Genomic DNA, 6,000 nt, shown 5'->3' with positions numbered 1-6,000 from the left:
TATAGCATGATATAAGAATGTTTAAGTTATTACTAGAACAAATTGATATGCTATAACTAGTATAAGCAAATAGGTTAATGTAGTAAGTCTAGTATTTGGACCATGTTAACATGTTCTCAAAAGAAGTCACATATTATGCATGAATTCTACTACAGGGAATGAGCTTTATTTCCCAAGGCATTAATAAAGGAGAATAATATAAAGTGGTATTCAGTTGGCCAAAAAGACACAAGACCACATGTGATATAATGAAAAATAATCATAAGAGAACATCCCTGTAATTAAATCTGGGACCTAGCTGTTCCAATATGCCTCTAAATTTAGTGCCTTTAATATTTTCTAAACAGAAAGAGAAATACCAAAGACAGACTATATGTAACAAAAATAACAGCACATGTCAGATTTTCAGGGCATTAGAGCAACACACAATTTGTGCCCATCCTTAAACAAATAAATTTAATAAACTTGCCAATAGCAAAACATTGTTTTTATTTCGTTTAATTATTTACCAAGGGCTTCACTTAAATCACATTATTATACAGAGAATGATTCATATGACTCCTAATAATGTGGAAAACTATGACTCATTGTTACAATGTGAATAGATACCAAAATATATTTTCTTTCATAAGTAGTATAATAATGTTTATCGAAAGATCATTATTTGTGGCAGGAAAGGCAATATGATAGAAATTTAAAACAAGTCAATGTTTAAAGATGACTACACTTATGGCAGTGGCAACTTTGAAGTAGATTTTCATGCAGAGAATGGAAAAGTAAATTTAATCTTGAAAAAAAAACTTTTCTAAAAGATAACACAAAATAATGAATGCTTTATATGAAGATCCGGCAATTTAAAGTAGTCAAAATAATAAATAAAAGACGCCCAAGATATGTATATATAAGCAACTTAAGTTTAACATCAAGAATCAGATATGCGAGAAATAGTTTATCATGAACAAGCTTCAAAGCAAAGCAACACTTTGACATTCAACATACAAACAGTATACCATATACATAACTCAATGAATATATAATTATGTAAACCACCACATCTTGGTTATGTAAGGTATTGTCAGATGTATTATAGATTTTATAACAACCAAGCAAGCAAAAATGAATGGTTCTTTTTAATTAATGCTCCATGAATAAACCAAAATAAAAGAATGTCAACCATGATCAAGCAAAAACCAAACATTTAAAGTCAGCACCATAACTATCCAAGACATTCAAAACGATTGATAAACATAGCTACTATTTTAACTAAGACATATGTAGTATATGCAGCAACTTCAGGAGATAATTACATTTATTTTTCCCTTCAAAGAACCATGAAACCAGTAGCTATTGAGGCATGACAAATCTCTTCCCCCAAAGTAAAAGAAAGCAGTTATTTTTGAAATCGATGGAAGATTCAAACACTGAACTCTTAGTTTCTGCCCCAATTTTACCTCTTGAAAAGAAGATGGAAAAACTTTATGGAATACTTATTGCTGTAACAGATCATTAGCAGTTCCTTAAAATTTACCCTAGTTTGAAAATTAAGAACTAGGCATTAAATGGAGAGCCCTAAAGTGCTTCATCGTGTCAGCCTTACCTAGAGTGGCAAAAGGACAATTGACACTACTGAATCACATAACCAAAGACCAAAACTCAACTATAGGTTGGTTAGATGATGTCAACACCTAGGGTGGCAAGAAGAACATCTCTAATGACCTCTGAATGTGATCAATTTTAATTTTTGTTATGTGCTAATATTGAATTTAAAAGTTGTGAATGTTTAAACCTCCTATGGGGAGCAAAGACACTGGCTTCCAAACTCAATATTACAAGGTATTGGTCCAATACTTATGTTTAATTATAGTCTTCTACATGGGATTGCTATCGACAATACATTATGTAAAAGACTTTAATCAAACCGAACCAAAAATCTATGCAGAGTTGTATGTATTTTATTCGAGTTTTATGAAATTGTTCACAAATGATTATTACTGAATTGGGAGAACAAGTAATCAGCTGTTATTAAACATACAGTGAATCAAACAATGCAAACAGAAGCATCCAGAATCATAAACTCGACAAAATACAAGGATTCAATCAACACAGTTTGTCAAAACCATACATGCCTCACCAAGGTCATGAAAATTACTTAAAACCAAGACAACTGATCATGTAAAGCATGTAGGAAATCATGATTGAATTACTGCAACTATATAGTTTTGCTTAATTTTGAGATAGGTACGGAAGCGTACCTGGAAGCAAGATTCTCTTGTAACTTGGAAATAGCAACAAAATGAAAGCATACCCACAGCAATAGGCTTCCTCAACCACACTTTCAGCAATAGTTATAGACAAATATAGGCGGAAAAAAATGTAAATCGAAATAATTTGTCAGAATAACCATTGTGAAATCGGGTTTGTCTTAGTAAACTCTGTTCTTTTCAGAAAATTCTTTCTTTCTGAACATAAAAGGATCAATCTTTTGTGCAAACTCATGCATGAAATCAAATCATTAGTTGTACATAAGAGATTTGAATTGAAAAATATTGAGACGTGAGAACTGAGAAGTAACAAATCAATTCAGCATGCACAAAACATTGTAATCCTTTAATCTTGGTTGTTTCGGAAAACAACCATTAACAAAATAGACAAAGATAGACTTAAAATCTATTTGGCTACACTTTGCTTCAATTATAAAGACCAATTTAGTGGTCCTTTAATTCATACAATTTAGAAAGGGACTCAATACTGACACCTTGATGATAAGAAATTTTATACTAATATGAATGGTTGATGATTATGCATTTATGCATACTAGTGAAAAAGACCATGAGGAACAAAACATAAAGAATAGAAGGTTAAAGGATGAGATTTTTAAAAATTCAAGTCAATCAATCAATTTTCCAATATACTGCAGTATCCTCCATGATTAACATTCAGCATAAAATTGCTCTAAGAGCTGAGTTTACTAAAATTGAATATAATGTTCGCATGAAAAACATGTAATTTGATCAATTTAAAGGTATAAAACGATATGCATAAGTGTCAGTAGTAAAACCATTAAGCCAATTTCAAAAGAAAATAAAATAAAGTAAAAACTCAGGCATTCAATTATGAAACCACGAAGAAAATAAAACTTTCGAATTTCTCGGAAAAAAGAAAAAGGAGAAACTAGGGATTGGAGGTTAATTAGATGCTGGGAGAACGCATCTTAAGTCAAACCCAATTGACAGAATACATCTATTTCAATGAAGAAATATACTGAAGAACTCCAACTTTTCAAGGTTTTGAAAATTTGCCACAAAGATCTCAGACTAAGATTCACAACACATATCTCAATCAAGTTGCAAAAGTATCTGGAACAAAACCCATAAAACGATTTTGACAAAACAAATCGCAAAACCCTCTGTTCTCTTTTGTAGTTTGCGCTGGAGGAAGAACAACGCCCAGAAAAGAAAGAAAACTATTTTTTTTTTTTAAAGACCTGGTTGACCCATTAAAGACACACAGAAGCATGAGGAGAAGAAACAGAATTACTCAAAACAAACCAAATTGATCAATCACAGCAGTTATATGGCTCAACAAGGCAAATGAACAAAATCTTAACTTTAGACATGTAGATCGATTTTCTTCAAAAATTGTTTGCAGCAGTTCGAAAGCATACCAGGATACTATAGTGTTTGCTTGTTGTTGATGAAGGGAGACCACTCCAAGACTTAATTGACAGCTTTTAGGGTAGTTCGATCACGATTCCGATCATAATTTAAGAAAATTTAGGCGGAAAAGTCATGACTGAGATCGCCATCGAAGAACCCTAGAATTTTGGAAATCAAATTTTGGGGCTGACCGTTGCAGGAATACCGGTTAGCTTGAATGAAGGCTGTCTAACAACAGCGGGCCTTGGGCTTGTCTCCTAGTAGGTTGGGCTTCGATAATGAAGCGAGGTCCAGCCAAAACTTTATACAAGAAACATAACTCTTTCCCCCCTTTTAAGATCAATCGATTCAAAAAATTTTGATTCTTAATTGAGCACAAAAGGCTCTGATACCAAATGTAAAACGTAAAACAAGATTGTACTCAATCTAAGAACACATAACATAATTAAGATTAACATAAGCATAACATTAAGATGAACAAAATATAAATCATGTATACCAACTTGAATTAGTCATGATAGATCTTCTCCTCTATCCAATCCTGTATGCAAACTTTTATGGGGCGAAGCTTATGAATTGCGTGGTGATTGATAGAGCAGGGATCTAAGACTTTTATAGGTGATAGGAGCATTTAAATGCTACGTTTTAACTGCTATTTCCCTACATTTCCTGTGTTATTTCCTTAATAAAACTCTGTTTAGGAAAGTTTCCATTCTTCGATTGGGAAAGTTCTGTTTGGACCCAAAATGAGCATTTTGGCCTGACAAGGCACGTCTTGGAGAAATTGAGCCAATGTCAGTGGCTCAAGCTATATATTGTCGACAAGTTCGAAATATATATATATTTAGAGGCTAAATAAAGCCTACTATGGAAGCATGAAAAGTCAACTATAGCACATTTTCCTACTTCGGCTAGGAGAAACCGAGCTAAACAGAAGGAGCGGCCGCCTGACCAAACGAAATTCAAATGAGCTGAAACCTTCCAGATTAAATCTAGAAAGCCCAAGGATCATTTCTTATGAAGAGTGCCAGAGCTACAAGTGAGTGGAAGGCCTTCACACAATCAGTCCAATTTCCTTGTCTAGAAAGGCTTGGAAACTGGACCTGTCAGAGGTCCAGCAGTGTTTTCGGCCCAACCACTATATGAAAAGCTCTGAAAATTGATCAGGGTGATCTACACTCATAGTGGAACATTTCTTATGAAGACGTCATGGTCAAAAACGGAGTGCTTGATGGAGATGAAATTGAAGGAATTTCCTTGTCTAGAAAGGCTTGGAAACTGGACCTGTAAGAGGTCCAGCAGCGTTTTCGGTCCAACCACTATATGAAAAGCTCTGAAAATTTATCAGGGTGATCTACACTCATAGTGGAATATTTCTTATGAAGAAGCCACGGTCAAAAACTGAGTTCTTGATGGAGATAAAAATTGAAGGATAAGGGAGCAGAAAATGACTTAAACCTAACAAATTCCATTAAGTGTTTAAGTATTCAAACCTAACATTCCATTAAGTATTTAAGTGCTCAAACCTAACCCATTATGATTTGTTTTTAAGGCCAAATAGTGTTGCTTGGTAGCCTATAAATAGAGGCTACAACATAGAACAATTCACCAATTCACACATCAAAACATCTCTAAGATGATCTAAGTTCTCTCTAGAGCAACCTCTCTAAGAGCAACTCCTCTCATTCTCTTTCTCTTACCGGTGATCACACTCCTAGTCCTAGTCTTCTCAGAAGCCGACTTTCAGTGCCACCAAACCCTCTGTCAACGTACTTCGGTCCTAGTCTCCTCGGGAGCCGACAGTAGTGCAGCGACCAAAAACAACAAGACCAATTCATTCAACAAACATCTCTAAGATGATCTAAGTTCTCACTAGAGCAACCTCTCTAAGAGCAACTCCTCTCCTTCTTTTTCTCTTATCGGTGATCACACTCCTAGTCCTAGTCTTCTCAGAAGCCGACTTTCAGTGCCACCAAACCCTCTGTCAACGTACTTCGGTCCTAGTCTCCTCGGGAGCCGACGGTAGTGCCGCGACCAAAAACATCAAACAGACCAATTCATTCATCAAAACATCTCTAAGATGATCTAAGTTCTCTCTAGAGCAAACCTCTCTAAGAGCAACTCCTCTCCTTCTCTTTCTCTTATCGGTGATCACACTCCTAGTCCTAGTCTTCTCGGAAGCCGACTTTCAATGCCACCAAACCCTCTGTCAATGTACTTCGGTCCTAGTCTCCTCGGGAGCCGACGGTAGTGCCGCGACCAAACAAGACCAATTCATACATCAAAACATCTCTAAGATGATCTAAGTTCTCTCTAGAGCAAACCTCTCTAAGAGCAACTCCTC

This window comes from Rosa rugosa, chromosome 3, assembly GCF_958449725.1.
Source record: "Rosa rugosa chromosome 3, drRosRugo1.1, whole genome shotgun sequence".
Taxonomy (NCBI): domain Eukaryota; kingdom Viridiplantae; phylum Streptophyta; class Magnoliopsida; order Rosales; family Rosaceae; genus Rosa; species Rosa rugosa.
The sequence above is the reverse complement of the archived record's forward strand: the minus strand, read 5'-3'. Positions refer to the sequence as shown.